This window comes from Hemiscyllium ocellatum, chromosome 4 (assembly GCF_020745735.1).
Source record: "Hemiscyllium ocellatum isolate sHemOce1 chromosome 4, sHemOce1.pat.X.cur, whole genome shotgun sequence".
NCBI lineage: Eukaryota > Metazoa > Chordata > Chondrichthyes > Orectolobiformes > Hemiscylliidae > Hemiscyllium > Hemiscyllium ocellatum.
The window spans coordinates 55,652,871-55,672,133 of record NC_083404.1 but is presented as its reverse complement, the minus strand read 5'-3'; the positions used below and the strand labels follow the sequence as shown (position 1 = coordinate 55,672,133).

The following is a 19,263-nucleotide window of genomic DNA, read 5'->3' as shown; positions in this document are numbered from 1 at the left end:
CTCCCTGTATTGCGTGAGTTCCCTCTGGGTTTCCTCCCACAATGCAAAGATGTGCAAGCTAGGATTGGCCATGGGAAATACACAGTTACAGGGGTTGGGTCTGCGAGGGATGCTCTTTGGGGGGTCAGCATGATCTTGATGGACTGAATGGCTTGCTTCAATGCTTATAGGGTTTCAATGATTCTATCGAAGCATGGCAAGGTGTGTTATAGGAGCATTATTAATCAAAACTTTGCAGCAGGCCTTCTGAAGTATTAGGACAAGTGTCAGAGATGGCCAATTTCCAACCATCTCTACCCTTGTCTCAACTCGACCTGTTGAAACTGTCATACCTTTGGAATAACCAACAATATTGTTTATATTTTCCTGGCCAACCTCCCATCTTTTACTCTCTGTAAGTGTTCCACCATTGGTGGCCCACCTCTTCTGTCACTTGTAGCTACTGCTACACACTAACTTGCCTAGCCACAGATTCTGTTCTCTTTCCTGATTAGTACCTGGAGCTGAACCTGGTACAGTATTTTGCAACTATATTGTCTTTCTAGAGTTGAGCTGCTTACATATATCCTCACTATCACCTATCTTGCCAAATTCACCCTCTGTGATATTGTCACCCATCTTTGTCTCCATCTCTTTGCTACTGAAACTTTCATTCATTCATGCTTTCGCTACTCTCAGACTCTCACTTTCACTCCAGCAATATCCTTTTATCTAAAATGTTCATATCCTTGACTTCAAATCACTCCATGACATTGGCCTTCCTTGTTTCTGTAACGTCCTCCAAACTTAGAATCTTCTATATTTCTCCAATGCAGACATCCTATGCACCTCCAATTTTTATTATTCCACAATTGATGGTTGTCCTTTAATTACCTAAGCCCATCCTCTGTGCTGTCCTCCTTGAAGACTGTCCTGAAAACCTCTCCTTTGAGAAAGCTTTTGGTCTTTGCGGCTCTTAAGTAAATTTGATCAGATCATGTTCATGTGGATTACCTTAAATGCTTTACTATAATCACAGAAACTATATAAATGTGTGAATTGGAGAGAATATGATACCTCAACAGGGAAGGAAGGAAAATACTTTGCATGTGGGCTGCAGTGGGGGCAGCTGGCCTTCTCAAGGGTAACTAGGGATGGGCCGTAAATACTATCCCAACCAGTGGCACTCACGTCCCATGAGTGAATAATAAAGAAAATGATATGGTGGATAGTGAGAAACTATTTCCTATTTGGGGAATCCACACTAATGAATCCACAAAAATTAAAACCAGGTAATTTTGTAGTGAAATTGGAAAGCAATTTTTCACAGAGAACCTAGAACTTAGTTTTTGCCACAATAGCTAGTAGATGCTGGATCAGTTGTGATTTTCAAGAGTGAAATACATAAATTTCTTTTTTATGTAAATGTTTAATACATGTGGACTAAAGGCAATAAATGGAACTTAAAAGATAACTAAATGGAACTATAGTAGAGAGCAATCTTTTTATTCTTATTCGTAGGTTGTCGGCAGTGCTGTTTGAGCCAGCATTTATTGCAAAGATGGTGGTGAGCTGCTTCTTGAATCGTTTGTTTGCTGTAGGAAGACCTACATTGCTGTTAAGAAGGCAATTCTAGAGCCATTTTTGAAAATTTCCAAATTAGGGTGGTGAGTGGCTTGGAGGGGAGCTTACAGGTTCCCATATATCTGCTGCCCGTGTCCATCCAGATGGTAGTGGCTGTGGTTTTGAAGGAGCCTTTCTTAAGTGAGTTTCTATTGTGCATCCTGTAGATGATGGGCACTGCTGCTACTGAAGGTTGGTGGCGGGAATAAACGATTGTAGATGTGGTGCCAATTCAAGTCAGCTGCTTTGTCTTGGATGGAGTCGAATTTCAGAACAGAACAGAACGGAATACACTTTTTTGACACATGCACTCAAATGATTGCAGTGAAAAGTTTGTAATGTCACCACTCGGTGTCACCTTAGGTACAGGATCCCTCTGTACAAATACTTCGTGTTGTCACAGAATTGAAATTGTAGATTAAAAATAGACTGGCAAGGGAAAACAGAGTTTAAAAGTCCAGAATGAGAATAAAAAGTGTCTTTTAAAGTACTCAAGTTATGGTCCTTTTGTACTGAGTCCATGCCACCCAGGTTTCAGAACACGAGACCTCCCCTCTGTCCTGAACTCACCTCCAGGACTTGGTCCACCCCAGCCAGACCACGCTGGCTCTGCTCCCCACTCCAGGAGTCAACCCGTGCTGGCTCTGCTCCCTGCTCCAGGACTTGGCTGTGCAGTCTCTGCTCCCTGCTACAGGACTCAACCCACGCTGCCTCTGCTTCCTGCTCCAGGACTTGGCCTGTGCTGGCTCTGCTGCCCACTCTGGGACTCGGCCCAGATGATCATGACTTGGAACTTTCAGTCCAAGCTCGGATCTTGTTGAGGTCTTGTTGCATTTGGATATGGGCTATTTCTCTATCTGAGGAGTCATGAATGGCACTGATGATTTTGCAGTAACCAGCAAACATCCTCACTTCTGACCTTACAATGGAGGGCAGGTCATTGAAGCTGAAGAATAGTGGATGAAGGACACAACTGAATCAAACTTAGCTCAGAGGAAGATGGTTTTTGGAGGTCAATCTTCTCAGCTCGAGGACATCTCTGCAGGTAGAGTTCTAACTCTATTCCTGCAGAGATGTCTGACCTCTAACAATCATTTTCCTGTGTGCTAGGTGTGATTCCAACAAGCAGAGAGTTTTCACCTTAAACCCTTTGAGTTGAGTTTGCCAGAGCTCCTTGATGCAACACTTGATATAATGCAGCTTTGATGTCAAAGGCAGTCACTCTCACCTCACCTCTAGAATTCAGCTGTTTGTTTCATGTTTGAACTAATGGGTATCAGGAGCTGAGTGACACTTGTGACACTTAAACTCTGCATTAGTGAGCAGATTCTTGCTAAGCAAAGGCTACTCTAATAGTGATAATACCTCCCATTACTTTTCTGATGATGAAGAGTAGGCTGATGGGCTGATAGTAGGCCAGGTTGGAATTATCCTGCATTTTTGTCTACAGGACACAGCTGGGCAGTTTTCTACATTATTAGTAGATGCCAGTTTTGTAGCTGTACCAGGGCAAAACCTAATTGATTGGTCAATTCGTTTTGGAGGAATGAGGGCCTATAATTTTCCTTTGTGCTGTAAATGAGCTCCATGGAGTGGAATGTTTGAAGGTCTGGGAGATTCTGCAGTTTTTCTCTTACATAGAAAGATGTATCACATAGAGAAATACATAGAAAAAAAAATTCTTGAAGTTTTGTGAGAAGACTGTTATAATTTTACTGTTGCACTTGCAAAAATGGGTCAAAGATTCTTGACTATTTTTCTTTGTTCAGAGCTTATTCCTTCACTTTAGAATATAAATTAGAAGCAGAATGTGTGGTTAAGCATCTTTTACTCTTTCAGAATGACTTAACTGCCACCTTGCATTGTTATAAATTCCATCTTCCTGCTGACTTGGCTAAACTTACTAAAAGTTTTCATTTGAAAGCCTAGGAATGTATGTTTGTGCAAGAGCTGGTGCTGGAACCATTCCAGTAAAAATGGTCTTGGTGCAGGAGATAACAAATGTCAGACATTGCTTTTCTCAACAGCAAATTTTGTCTGTGTTTACACAGTGGAACAGAAGTTTTTAAATTAGATTAGATTCCCTACAGTGTGGAAACAGGACCTTCAGCCCAACAAGTCCACACCGATCCTCCGAAGAGAACCTACCCAGACCCATTACCCTACATTTACCCCTTCACCTAACACTATGGGCAATTTAGTATGGCCAATTCACCTAACCTGCACATTTTTGGACTGTGGGAGGAAACCGGAGCACCCGGAGGAAACCCACGCAGACATGGGGAGAACGTGCAAACTCCACACAGACAGTTGCCTGAGTGGGAATTGAACCTGGGTCTCTGGCGCTGTGAGGCAGCAGTGCTAACCACTGTGCCACTGTGCTGTCCACAATCAGAGCAATATCAAGAAATGCAGTTTGTGGTTTAATACATTGTTTTAAGCTGACTTTATCCTTCTGATTTTGAATCATTGTATTATTTTTATCTTTAGATCAATTGCTTATATTTTAGCATGACCTGGTAATTAAATGTCATTTTAAAATTTGGGCATCATCATGTTACACAAGTGTGGTATTGTACTCCTTTTTTCCTTTTACATTTCCTATTTGATGAATCAGTCTGATAAATAGTTGTCGTGTTTGATAAGTTTTCTGCCTAGTTAGCTTGGTACTTCCAACTTGCCTTAATAAATTTTGCCATATTTTGGTCCAACATCAGTATCTTTGACACTTCATTTAACCTTGAAGTGGCTCTTGTTTTGGTAGTTGGTGTTGTCATATTAAAGGTTCCGAGGAGCAGGAGAATCAACATTTCGGACATAAGCCCTTCTTCAGGAATGAAGAGCTTATGCCCAAAACGTCGATTCTCCTGCTCCTCGGATGCTGCCTGGCCTGCTGTGTTTTTCCAGCACCACATTTTTCAGCTCTGGTCTCCATCTTCTGCTGTCCTCACTTTCTCCTAGTTGTCATATTAAACTTTGGACAGTATTTTGGTCATGACTTGCTAATAACTTTGCTGATCTTGTATTATTTATTGGTCTGGATTTTCACTGAGTTGCGATATTTAAGCACTTGGGCCTCATGTCAGGTCTTTAACAGGGTTTTGATTTACGTTTTCTGTCACACATCCAGTCTTTAGTGATCTGGAGACTGGAATATTTGACCCATTGTTTTCTTTTGTATTTCCTTCAACTGTCTGTGAATTGCTTCCTGTTTCTCACTGTGTGCTAGCCTGTAATGAATTGCACCATCCTTATTATTTGAAACTTTTGTCCACATAAGGTTTTTTTATTGCTGTAATGCAAACAAAAAATTGTTTCAATGCTAGTGATAACTTAGAATCTCTTGTTAATACTTAGTACTGTACAAAATCATACACCAAAAATATTAAGTTCCCAGTTCTGTGCATATCCAAATATACTACTTCAGTATCTGAGAAGTGCTAAACTTTGTGCAATCATCAATGACTGGCCTGAGATCAGGAGCTGAAGGAAACTAAACTCAGCATCAATGGGTAGGTTATTTCTTTGCAAGTGCCATTTGTTAGCTCTGTCAGTGATCTTTCCATCATTTTGGTGATGATCCACCGTAGACTGATTGGGCAGTAATTGGCTGGGTTGGATTTGTTCTGCTTTTTACAGACAAGTTATATGTGGGCAACTTCAACATTGTTAGGTGGATGCTGGTATTATAACTCCATTGTAACAGCCTAAGGGCATACCCTCAAACCCACACAACTTGAGGATACATCCAGGGGTCCTTGATCTACTTATTCAAAAAATTAAGTATTTTATACAAGTTTCATTACGTAAATTGCTGACTTACACAGTTGACATGAGGTGTAGTTTAAAAATAAATTGTTGCTTATTGAAATTTACCATAAGGAAAAGAAAAACATTGGAGAGCATTTTTTCACTACTGAAAAGCAGAATTATAAATGATGTTATGATGCTAATGATGATTGTAGAAGTTTAACTTTAAAGAATTTTTGTGTAAGATTTAACGTTAGACCAAGTATTTTTTGGTAGTGCATATATTAAGTCAATTTCATTTAAATTTTTTTTGAATGTTTGTATTTAATCCAAAATAAAGATTGCATTTGCACAGGACTTGATGGCATCTTCAGAATGTTAGAAATATTTTAAAGCCATTAAATAGTAATTGTTATGTAGCAGAAGAAGTGCCCAATTTCCATACAGGCTCACAGGCAACAAACAAACAGCTGATAGTGTGTCTGGGTAATTTGTTTTTGGAGCTAGTTAAAGGAAAAATGTTGACACAACACCAAAAGAAAATCCCCTTTCTCCCCATAGTGCTTTGGAATCTTCTGCATCTGTTTGAGTTCTGTTTTGTTTATTTTGAATTTTCACGTACTTTTTTTTTGCTTCAGGGATTTAGAGTAATTATCCATAATGCCAAATAGCCACTCTACATAGAGTTGTGGAGATGTACAGCACGGAAGTAGACCCTTCGATCCAACCTGTCTATGCCGACCAGATATCCTAAAGTAATCAAGTCCCATTTGCCAGCACTTGGCCCATATCCCTCCAAATCTATCCAGAAGCCTTTTAAATGTTGTACCAGCCTCCACAACTTCCTCCGGCAGCTCATTTCATACACGTTCCACCCTCTGCATGAGAAAGTTGTCCTTAGGTTCCTTTTATATCTTTTCCCCCTCACCCTAAACCGATGCTTTCTAGTTCTGGTTTCCCCCAACTCCGGGAAACGATCTTATCTATTTACCCAATCCATGCTCCTCATGATTTTATAAACCTCTATAAGGTCACCCCTCCGCCTCCGTTGCTCCAGGGAAAATAGCCCGAGCCTATTCAGCCTCTCCCTATAACTCATGTGTAGATGCAGCCTGTGAGAGAACAGGCGACAGCAAGCATCTACGCATGTATGTGTGATGTCTCTGTGTTCCTTGGGTGGCTCAGTGGTTAGCACTGGTACCTCACAGTGCCAGAGACCCACGTTCAATTCTAACTTTAGGTGACTGTTTAGAGTTTGCATGATCTCCCTGAGTCAGCATGGATTTACACTGGGTGCGCCATTGACTCCCTCAGTCCAAAAATGTGCACGTTAAATGAATTGGACTTATTAAATTGTCTGTCACATCCAGAGATGTGCAGGCTAGGTGGATTAGCTGTGGTAAAATGTGCGGTTGCAGTGATAGGGTTGAGGGCCGGATCTGGGTTGGATGTTCTTCAGAGGGTCTGTGCAGATACTGAACTGAATGACTTCTGTAGGAATTCTGTGATTCTATTACCAGCGCACACGTCACTGACCAGGAAAACACACAGGTGAGTTGGAGGCTGGGGCCCCAGTCAGAGCAGGGATGCATGTCTGCACCAGGATTGAAGGCGGGTGAGGTCGCACAGGAGCGGGAGAGATAGGGAGCCAGCTGTTGTTTGTGCATTTTGTGTGTTTTTTTAAGATCAAAAAAAATCCAAATATCTGAAGAACTTCTCTTTCTGCAGGGCCATTTTTGAGACTGACTGTTGTTTTCCCTCACTTATCAATGATGTTGGCATTCACATTATGCATGCACACTCTTTCTGGAGAAAGTGAGGTCTGCAGATGCTGGAGATCAGAGCTGAAAATGTGTTGCTGGAAAGGCGCAGCAGGTCAGGCAGCATCCAAGGAACAGGAGATTCGACGTTTCTTATGCCCGAAACGTCGAATCTCCTGTTCCTTGGATGCTGCCTGACCTGCTGCGCTTTTCCAGCAACACATTTTCAGCTGCACACTCTTTGTGCCACTTACAGATGGCATTTATATGAATCACAGCCTTCAGGAGTAGTGGAAATGTTGGAAGGATTAGCAGGCTGTTTATCAACCTGATTGAACCAGAAAAAAACAAATACTCCTGTGGCAAACAAGTTATTGAAGGGGATTTGAACTTAGAGCTTCTGACTCAGAGGTAATGTGCTGCCTACTGAGGCCAAAGACTGCATACAGTTGAGTTTAGTGATATTCCAGGAGAAATGTAACATGGTTTGGCACTTGAGTTGTGAAGGCATGCACTGTACTGAGGATTCCCTTCACTTTGTTATGCTATGCCTTTGAGGTATTGGCTGACTATTGCTCAGATCATGATTTTGCCTTGTGACAAATGCTAATGCTAAAAGAATTAGCATTTTCTGTTTTGATCATTAGTGCAGTGGGCTCATGAGTTTGCTTATATTGCACTGTAGAATATGAAGGCTATGTGAGAAGTAAAGTTGACTAAGGCATCTGGATGGGTATATGAATAGGAAGGGTTTAGAGGGATATGGGCCAAGTGCTGGCAAATGGGACTGGATTAAGTTAGGATTTCTGGTTGGCATGGATGAATTGGACAGAAGGGTCTGTTTCTGTGCTGTACATCTCTATGACACAATGACTTGGAGCATTATATGACTGTTTCTCCCTGAAATCTTAATTTAAAAAATAATATCTGCTCAAATTGAAATCGCAAAACAATGGAACTGGGGAGAATCACTTTCATATTGTCATTGTAAGTTACTGAGATATGAATTAGTTTAAACATTCGTGTTAAAACATGGTTTAATATAACAGTTTCTTCTAGTTGGGATATATTGTATGTTCTTGTGTAGCCTGCGTTTGAACCCTGAAAATCAATTTGAGGAAAAAAATGTTTTTGCAAAGAAATTGATGGATTGTCCTTCCAGTTTGTCTTCTACCATTCTAACAGCTGTATTATATAATGACATTGGAACTGTTGAATAACCGATTGCAATCTAGGTCTGTTAGTCTATATGAGAGACAAATGTAGCGTAAATAAATTGCAGTGGACCAGAGATTCAAAGTCACTTCTTCTTTCCAGGTTATCTATACGTGCTCCATGTCCTCTCTTGAAATACTCGTACTGTATTGCAACAACTTTTTTTAAAAATATGCCCAATATATTTGAATAATTTCTATTGCTTCTAGCTCCTCTCTCAACAGCCTGTTGCAAAGGTTGATATTTTTGAAAAATGTTAGCCTGTTTCTCTCATCAACTTGTTCAGAGATGCTATTACACACCTCTGGAGAAAGATGGACTCAAATTTGGGCCTACCACTGCACCACAAGAGGACTGAAGTCTTGCTCGTACCATTGCTTCCACAGATTGCATTTTATCTTTCATGCAGACTGTGCCCTCTGATTTTTTGCACAGAGTCATGGTCTTCATTATCTATTCCCTTTCAGAATGCTGAATAATATATCTTCACTGGAACAGAGCAGGTTGAGAGAGTCTATGTCCAAATGACATAATCATTCCTCATGATTAATCCTTCTCACCCCCCAATACTCTTAGTTGCCTTGTTCTGTATGCATTGAATAGCAGCAATATCCTTTTTGGCCTGGAGCAATCAGCAGTGCATGTGGTATTTTACATGCAACCATTCCAACGATTTGTAAAGTAACTGGATGATCTCACAGCTTTAGTTCGGTATTTAGGTTTTAATGTCTGGCTTGCTTTGCTCATTAATAGTTGGCACACTGCTTCAGGTTATTGAAAGGAAAAAGACTTGCATAAAAATTGCACCTTTCTCAACCTCCAGGTGTCCTGAAGCCAAATAAGTAGCTATTTCACAGACAAATATGTAAATATTGTAATGTGGGAAATGTGGAAGTCAAGTGTCTTACAAGAGGTCTCCACTTGTAACAATACAACAAAGACCAAGCAAGTTCTCTGAGATAGTGGTTTAGGATTAAATATTGATTTGCTCTTTGAATAGTATTTTGGATCTTGTCGATTCACTTAAGGGGGCAAATGGAGTCTTTATTTAATACCTCATCAGTAAATTAACAACATAATAGTTTGACATTCCATAAGTCGATTACAAGGATCTCATCTTAGACAATGGGCTCACATCTTTAGAAACTTTCTGATTCTGCATTGAGGGCACTTTCACCTGACCCATATGTGACATGTGCAACATTTTCCATATAATTTTTTTCTCTATTTAAATTTTATCCCCTTCCTAGTTATTTTAATTAAGCCCCCACATGAAAGGTGCAGCAAGTAATTAAGAAGGGAAATAGAATATTGTCCTTCATTGCTAGAGGAATGGAATTTAAAACCAGAAGGTTATGCTGCAGATGTATAGGGTGCTGGTGAGGTCACATCTGGAGTACTGTATACAGTTTTAGTCTCCTTGAGAGAGAATATACTGGCACTGGAGAGGGTAGAGAAGAGGTTCACTAGATTGATTCAGGAGAAGCTTGGTTTATGAGGAGAGATTAAGTAGATTGGGGCTATACTCTTTGGAATTTAGAAGAATTAGAGGGGGGGGCATCTTATAGAAACATATAAAATAATGAAGGGAATAGGTAAGATAGAAGTAAGAACATTGTTTCCACTGGCAGATGAAACTAGAACTAGGGGGCGTAGCTTCCAAATAAGTGGGAGTAGATTTACAACTGAATTAAGGAGGAACCTCTTCATCCAAAGGGTTGTGAATCTGTGGAATTGGCCTGCACAGTGAAGCAGTTGAGGCTATTTTGTTGAATATTTTTAAAGCAAAGGTAGGTCTTTGAACAATTAAGGAATTAGGGGTTACAGTGTTTAGGTGGGTAAGTGGAACTGAGTCCACAAAAAAGATCAGCCTGGTTTTATTGAATGGTGGGATAGACTTGATGGGCCAGATGGTCTACTTCTGCTCATATTCCTTACCTTGTTATGTTCTCATGAAACATTTTAAATTTCTCTGCATTACATTTCATCTGCCAGCCATCCATCCAATTCTTCTGAATACTGAAATCCAGCTTGCTTAACCTATTTAGCTTTGGAGTCTGACACCTTCATTGGGTTTGTGATATTTTTCACTTTCTATTGTCCCATGCATTTCTTGATTTAGCTTGCAGTTGATTGCTTGATCTTATCAGCTGAAAATGTGTTGCTGGTTAAAGCGCAGCAGGTCAGGCAGCATCCAAGGAAATTTGACGTTTCGGGCACAAGCCCTTCATCAGGAATGAGGAAAGTGTGTCCAGCAGGCTAAGATAAAAGGTAGGGAGGAGGGACTTGGGGGAGGGGCGATGGAGATGTGATAGGTGGAAGGAGGTCAAGGTGAGAGTGATAGGCCAGAGTGGGGTGGGGGCGGAGAGGTCAGGAAGAAAATTGCAGGTTAGGAGGGAGGTGCTGAGTTCGAGGGAATCGACTGAGACAAGGTAGGGAGAGGGGAAATGAGGAAACTGGAGAAATCTGAGTTAATCCCTTGTGGTTGGAGGGTTCCCAGGCGGAAGATGAGGCGCTCTTCCTCCAACCGTCGTGTTGTTATGTTCTGGCGATGGAGGAGTCCAAGGACCTGCATGTCCTTGGTGGAGTGGGAGGGAAAGTTAAAGTGTTGAGCCACGGGGTGGTTGGGTTGATTGGTCTGGGTGTCCCAGAGGTGTTCCCTGAAGCGTTCCGCAAGTAGGCGGCCCGTCTCCCCAATATAGAGGAGGCCACATCGGGTGCAGCGGATGCAATAGATGATGTGTGTGGGGGTGCATGTGAATTTGTGGCGGATATGGAAGGATCCCTTGGGGCCTTGGAGAGAGGTAAGGGAGGAGGTGTGGGCGCAAGTTTTGCATTTCCTGCGGTTGCAGGGGAAGGTGTCGGGAGTGGAGGTTGGGTTGGTGGGGGGTGTGGACCGGAACGCTGATAGGGGAGGGGAGGGAAATATATCCCTGGTGGTGGGGTCCGTTTGGAGTTGGCGGAAATGACGGCGGATGATACGCTGTATACGGAGGTTGGTGGGGTGGTAGGTGAGAACCAGTGGGGTTCTGTCCTGGTGGAGGTTGGAGGGGCGGGGCTCAAGGGCGGAGGAGCGGGAAGTGGAGGAGATGCGGTGGAGGGCATCGTCGATCACGTCTGGGGGGAATCTGCGGTCTATGAAGAAGGAGGCCATCTGGGCTGTACGGTATTGGAACTGGTCCTCCTGGGAGCAGATGCGGCGGAGACGAAGGAATTGGGAATATGGGATGGCGTTTTTACAGGGGGCAGGGTGGGAGGAGGTGTAGTCCAGGTAGCTGTGGGAGTCAGTCGGTTTATAGTAGATGTCTGTGTTGATTCGGTCGCCTGAGATAGAAATGGAAAGGTCTAGGAAGGGGAGGGAGGAGTCTGAGACAGTCCAGGTGAATTTGAGGTCGGGATGGAAGGTGTTGGTAAAGTTGATGAACTGTTCAACCTCCTCGTTGGAGCACGAGGCAGCGCCGATACAGTCATCGATGTAGCGGAGGAAAAGGTGGGGGGTGGTGCCAGTGTAGTTGCGGAAGATGGACTGTTTCACATATCCTATGAAGAGACAGGCATAGCTGGGGCCCATGCGGGTGCCCATGGCAACTCCTTTAGTTTGGAGGAAGTGGGAGGATTGGAAAGAGAAGTTGTTCAGGGTGAGGACCAGTTCAGTCAGTTTCAGGGTGAGGACCAGTTCAGTCAGATCTTATCAGCTCTCAGTAATTAGAAGGCTATTTTATGATTGAAGCCTACTACACTCATTTGATTCTGAAACGTTCACATACACAATTGTGAAGAGTAGTGAAGGACAGCTGTACTCAAGCTGAGACTGAAGTTAGATAAAGGGACAGATATAACTCTAGATAGTCAATATGGTATATTGCTAACATAGATTTGTCTTTCAAGAAAGCATACTCTTTAATCTATTATGTCTCCGTAATTTGCGCCTGTGTCACTGAAAGAATTTCTGAGCAAGTCTGTCCTACTTCTTTCAATAGGTGCTGATTACTTTTTGCTCCATTCCCCTGTTTCATGTTAACTTTAAAGTGCTGTTTTGCAAGAGGGAGTGGGGGTAGTGATGAGGGAGTGGAACTGGGAATAATTAAGATGTAGGGTGAGTGTGGGGATATTTAGACTGATACAGAGATACAGAGAACACAAGAGTACAGCAGGCGCATTCTCAGAATGACCAAGGATATTTCTTCCTGGAAGCTAATTTGGTAATATGATGTTGTTCATGGTAATGGTAGGCAGAGGAAATGCACCTAACAGCAAAGTAATTGGAGGGTAACCAATTTAACTGAATGGAGCCTTCAGCTGTTCTGAGATTCTGTTCTGCAGAACATTACTAAACTTTAAATTGCAGGATATCTGAAATGCAATTAATATAGTGTGCATGTATGATAGGCAAATCTAAAGCTTTAATTAAATTGCTACACTTCATAACTTGACCACAGAATGCCATACAAAAAGACGCCAAAGATTAGAAGTCTAAAACTAACACAAGATTAAATATACATAGGTAATCAGGATGAAATGTAATGGAAAAGGGAATTAGTGCATAAGTTGTACTCCATTGAGGTTCAACAATTGCTTCTTCAATGCAGACAAATAAGCAAAATGTACTACAAAGACACAGGGCATAAATTACATGTTAAGAGAAGCATTGGAAGGCTTGGTTAAATAGTTTTGTTTTAAAAAATGAGCCTTTAAGGATGGAATTCCAGAGCATGGGATCTTGATGGCTGAAGGTATCAGCGTTTGTGTTGAGGCAAAGGAAAGAGATGAAGAACATGTGACATGTCAGAATCAGAGGCGTATGGTGTGAGATAACACTTTTCAAAGAATAAAAGGTCATTTGAATTGAAGAGTGGACAGAAATACGCAAACACTGATTTAACATGCTCCTAACCCAAATTAAAAAAACATTGTGATTTTTAATTTTGGACCAGCAAATATTTGAATTGTGAAAAACATAAATTATTTGACTTGCAAAATTGCAGACATAGAAATGCAGACTAAAGAATTTTTTTTCATTATTCCAGACTTGGAGTCAACAAATAAAGAAGCAAAGGTTGTAGGTAAGTGCTGGTGTTTTATTTCAAAAACTGTAAATTGTATATAATCCGTACTAAATTAAAGGCTGAAGCTGCTTATCTTACTAATGTAAAACTGTATATATAGTAATTATAATCTGTCCTTAAAGTTCATGCAAACCATTTGTCATCATATAAAGTGTAATTCTTAGACTTTACTAAAGAAATGGAAAATACCTTTTCAAGTAAACAAGAGTATTTGTAACCAGACTGGTTTAAAAACATCAGTGCCAACCTGGAAGTGGAACGTTACAGGATTATGATGCATCTTTTCATGTTTGAATCTCGGAATTTAAATTTGTTTAATTCTTGCCTTTGAATCAACAATTCTCTAAAATCTTGATTGGAAGGGCTATTTGTCTCTTTCCTTTCTTGACCCCTCCCGATTTCCAATTTAAGAACAACTAAATTTGGCAATTGTCCTTCGAAAGCTAATTGCAACACCAAAAATGTTGGTGACTTTGGGTTGCATGTAGTGAGAGAAAAAATGGAACGTTCAGACTAACAAATTATTCAATTTGATAATGCCTTGCAAAAAGGGATCAAATTTCATTTCTATTTATTAAGAAAGCTTTTATGATTATCAAACATAAAAATATACCAGATAACTTGTTTTCGGTGTTATTGAAAAAACTTTTTGGAACCTCAAAACTATATTTCTGAAATTTGAAATAGTGAATGAAATTAAAAATTGAGCAAATGATGTTGTTAATTTTTTAAAAAGCCTGTGTTCAGTCTCACCCAGTATAATTATGAATAACCATTAGAGTCATGCACTCCCTGACTGGTTCAAAATCATGGAATTCTTAACAAGACAATTTATGGACTATCACCACAATGTGTGCATTGTTCAAAAAGACATTTCACCATCTTTTGACAACTGGGGAGGGAAAATAAAAATGGCATTTCTTGAGTAGCCCAAATTCGTGAGAAATAATAAAGTGAACTCAGTAAAATTGAGAATGTCATTATAATTGTCTTGAGGGTACCACTTTTGAATTACTCCTGTCTGAAGTTTAAATAGTGAGATGACTTATTTAACAGAGTTCCACACTTGTACAATCAAAAGACTATGGATGTGAACCATTGGAAAACTTCACTGGCTTTCCAGTAATTCATGAAAATAGGCTGATCTCTCTGCTTTTTTATAGTAATTTATTGAGATCTTGGACCAGGGTGCCAAATTTATATTACAACCTGACCAGGAACCATTAACTTTTTATTTTTAATGTCAATTAAGTATGATCCAAGAACTTTGTAAGAGAATGAAGCTGTATGTTTCACCAAACAGCAAGATAACATTGCAGTTCTAACTTTGGTTTGATATATACATGCATAAATGCAACTTTTGTTCCTACATCCAGAATTAACCTGAAATAAATGAGTAAAAGACAAGCTGTGCTCAAACACCACACCGAGATCATCAGATAGCAACTGCAGTCAAGGCAGGTCTTACATACTCATTATCTGCACTCCAAATGTCAGTGAAACTGAGGGTCATCAAATCTCATTAAAACTTTTCCAGGTATTCCAATTTCTTCTGTTTCAAAGACATAACTTCAGAACTCCCTCAAGAACCACTCCTTCAATGATTGTCTCAATGAGTGGGATGATACTCCCCTGAAATCTTGGAATTTATGGAGATAAATCCAACTTTTTGCTGACAGCCAGCTTTAAGAAGCTAGTGCTGCCCTTGGATTGTATATCAAACTTTAATATTACTCAGTAGTACCAAACTGTTTGTGGGCTTTCAAACCCCACCATCTTAAGGATGGTACCAAATTGGGAAAAAGAAAATCCATGCTGCAAAGTTTAGTCAGAGGCTAAAAGGTCAGGACATTTTTGAGAAAACAGCCAAGGATAAACAAAAATAGCGAGAAATTGAATTGTAAGAAGAATCTGGCAAGAATTCTAAAAAGCTGTCGTGAAAACTTCTTAAAGTATTTAATAAGGAAAGAAATAGCAATAGTCAAATTGGTCCCTTAGAAGATGAGACTGGGGAAGTAATAATTGGAAGCAAAGATATGGCTGATTTCAGACAGTTCCACAGTTGTTACTGAGCAAATGTTACAAATTAAAACTTAGTTGTGTAGTTACCCAGGTGTTACACTAACCCCCAATCCCAGACCACTGACATAATGATTATACCGATCTCAGTGACCTGATTACTCCTCCTGACCTGAACTGACTCCCCTCCCAACCACCATCCATCTCAGTTACCAACCTCTTCATTTGCACACCCATTTATCTACAGAACCATTCAGTCATTAATTTGCTAACATTAACACTGGACCTTTGGGGTGGGAATTGAGGCACATGGATACTTTGAACAATATTTTGTACATGTCTTCATTGTAAAAGACACAAAAAACCCCCAGCAATAGTAGAAAGACAGAAAGCTAAACGTCAGAGAAGAAATTAAAATGTTTGCAATCATTAGATAAAAGGATACTGGGAAATCAAATTGGATTAAACATTATCAAGTCTCTTTCATGGAAGGCCTGTATCCTAAGTTCCTAAAGGAAATAGCTACAGAGATAGCGCATGTGTTGGTTGTTATCTTCCAAAATGACCTGGATTCTGAAAAGGGACTAGAAGATGGGAAATAAGCGAAACAGGTTTGTCTACTATCTGTCATTAGGAAATGATAGAATCCATTATAAAGGAGGTAGTGGCAGGATATTTAGAAAATCATCATACATTCAGGCAGAGCCAACATAATTTTGTAGAAGAGGACCCATTTTTGACAAATTTATTCAAGTTCTTTCAGAATGTAACTAGCAGAGTATTTGGGTATCCAATGATATTCAAAAGTGAGGAATGCAGATGCTGGAAACCAGAGTTTAGATCAGAGTGGTGCTGGAAAAGCACGGCAGGTCAGGCAGCATCCGAGGAGCAGGGAAATCGACGTTTCGAGCAAAAGCCCTTCATCGGAAAGATGTTGTGAAACTTGAAAGGGTTCAGAAAAGATTTACAAGGATGTTGCCAGGATTGGAGGATTTGAGCTAAAAGGAGAAGTTGAATAGGATAGGGGTGTTTTCCCTAGAGCTTCAGAGGCTGAGGGGTGACCTTATTGAGGTTTATAAAATGATGAGGAGCATGGATAGGAGGGTGGGGTGGGGGAATCCAGAACTAGAGGGCATAGGTTTAAGGTGAGAAGAGAAAGATGTAAAAAAGACGTAAGGGGCAACTTTTCATGCAAGGTGGTGTGTGTATGGAATGAGCTGCCAGAGCAAGTGGTGGAAGCTGGTACAATTGCAACATTTAAAAGGCATCTGAATGGGTATATGAATAGGAAGGGTTTGGAGGGACATGGGCCGGATACTGGCAGGTGGGACTAGATTGGGTTGGGATATCTGGCCAGCATGGATGAGTTAGACCGAAGGGTTTGTTTCTGTGATGTACGTCTCTACGTGTCTATAATTCTAGACTGTGTAAGTTAGTAGCATACTCATTGCCGACCTTCTCTTCCCCTAATGTCCACAGGGAGACTTTCTATCCCTGGTTGTAGCTGAGATCAACTATTCCTTTTCTGCTCTATATGGTTTGGCTATTCTCTTCATTTTGTCTTGGAATAGTTAGAGTTGAAAATCATTCTAGGTAGCATAACATTTCATGGCTGTTCAAGATGCATTTGTTGTAAATGGGCTAGTGCAGTTTAACTTTTTCCATGCATTTGTTTCAAATTTGCTGACATATAAAAATAAGCACAATGGTACATCTGCAGTTGGATTTTAAAAATACTGAAGAGTAGCATTACAATTTTTAAAAATCCAGTGTAGTCTTGATTTTTCTTCAAACTTTGGTGTATCAAATGGTTTTCAAGATTTGTTCTTGAGGGAGTAAATGTATAGAGATTAACTGACTTATTGAAATATGAAAGTTTTTGTGTTCAGTAGCAACAATAGAAGTGCGAAGCACTTGGAGAGAATGAGGTTCTCAGTTAGTAGTGGAGCAGATGTATTGAGATAAGCTCCCAGTGGTAGCTAAAGGGTAGCTCCCCAGAGTTTGGGAACTTTTAAAGATGCATTTCGATGTCCTGACACAGCAGTTAATAACTTCTTGAAAGTAGATTCCTTTTTTATTGGCAGAAATGTGCTTTTTATTAAACTGAATTTCTGAAGCTCCCGAATTCTCAGACAAAATTCTTCTGTTACCTGCAGAATCAACTGTTAAAGATTCCACTAGGGTTAGCAGTAGCCCTAAAATCAGTTGATCTTTGAGTTTTCCTAGCTGTAAGGAGTTGTAGTACCAGGCCCTCTAGTTTCCAACTTTGAAATGAGACTTTACTGGTTTTAATGGAGACAGACTGTTCACTTTCAAAGACCATGCTCATAAATTCTATGTATTTGATTTCAGTAGGAACAACTCTTTTTGTTCATCTCTTTCCAGTCTTTCTTTGTGTGTGTGGGGTGGGGAGGTCGGGGGGGGAGTCGGGGCGGGCAGCACCATCCATCTTCAGTAACCTGCAGTCCAGTCAACCTAAGCTGGGTTTCCCCCTGTTTTTGCTTTGTTCCCAAAGCCTGGAGCTCACCTCCACCTGAGGATCCCAGCTTCAGATCTTTCACATGTTAAAGATGAGGATTGGGACCATTACTGCAATAAGCTTCATGGATATTAAAATTAGTTTGGTTTGTGCAGTAAGCTCACACTCAAAGTTGTGCTATGGACAAAAGCAGAAATAGGGAAGCTCAGCAGGTCTGGCAGCATCTGTACAGTGAAGGCAGAGTTAATGTTATGAGTCCAGTGATCTTTCATAACTGATAGTAGCTAGGAAAACATAAGGACATAAGAACAGGATTAGGCCATGCAGCCCTTCAGAATTGTTTCACTATTCAATGAGATCATGGTTGATCTATGGCTGAACTCCATATGCTTGCATTTGGCCCATATCTTTTAACAAAATGTATCTATCTCCGATTTAAAACGAGCAACTGATTCTGCAGTGACTGCTGTTTGTGTGTAGAAGTGCTTCTTCCATTTCTCCTGAATGGTCTGGTCCCAATTCTCAGCCTATAACCCCCTCCCCCAGTTCTAGAAAAGGTCGTATTTATGCTGATGACGTGGGGTGGGAGGGTAAAGAATTGATCAGAGAGATGGAGAGGAACCCCGAAGAAGGATCACTAAACTGAAAATGTTAGCTCCAGTTATTCTCAATAGACGCTGCAGGACCCACTGACTTCCTCAAGCAATCTCCATTTTTGTTTTTCAGATCTTCAGCATCGACATGTTTTCTTAAAGTTGTGGTAGTGTTCCTGAAGATCACATTTTTAAATGAAACAAGTTTGTGAACTCTGTTTCCCAGTAAAACCATGTAAAAGTTTTGTAGAACTTCACTCATCAGTACTTCCTGCTCACCACTGATTGTGATCATCACATATCATTTTTAAGAAAACATTAGATCCCAGATTGCTTCACACTCTTCCTGCTGTTGACCCTCTGACTTGAGGTCTCTGCTGCTCCCAAACCATCCTATCGCTAGTGCTCCCTGATTTGTGGTCCCTTTTGATGGTGGGCCTCCAATTTGTGGGCCTCTTCCTTTGCCTAACCAAATTTATTACTGCCCTACCTCTGATTTGTAGCTCACTCACTCTGAGCCTTCCTTTTGTGGTTGACCTTTTAACTTTAGGGCTTTCCAGATTTTTAAGTCACCTTCTTGCTGGCAACATTGGACTTACTGTCTGTCTCATTCCCTGATTCACCCTCTTGTCAAATCATCTGGTCTCAAATTTTCTTACCAATCACTTCTCTGTCCTGAACCCTGGCTGTAAGCAAGTCCCTAAAGGTGAGAGGCAAGCGATAATGATTTGCAGGTGGCAATGTTCTCTTGAGTAACAACATAAATTAAAAACAAAATG

At 40.6% G+C, this 19,263-nt stretch overlaps 1 protein-coding gene across 7 annotated transcripts in view; it reads left to right on the top strand.

The window, feature by feature from the left end:
* The window catches only part of LOC132813608 (CYFIP-related Rac1 interactor B), a 188,509-nt gene that overhangs the window by 113,281 nt on the left and 55,965 nt on the right, over window positions 1-19,263 (top strand). For all 7 annotated transcript variants that reach the window (XM_060823227.1, XM_060823219.1, XM_060823214.1 and 4 more), the window contains exon 2: window positions 13,355-13,390. The gene's annotated coding sequence lies outside the window, so the exon portion shown is untranslated. The remainder of the gene's footprint in view (window positions 1-13,354; window positions 13,391-19,263) is intronic.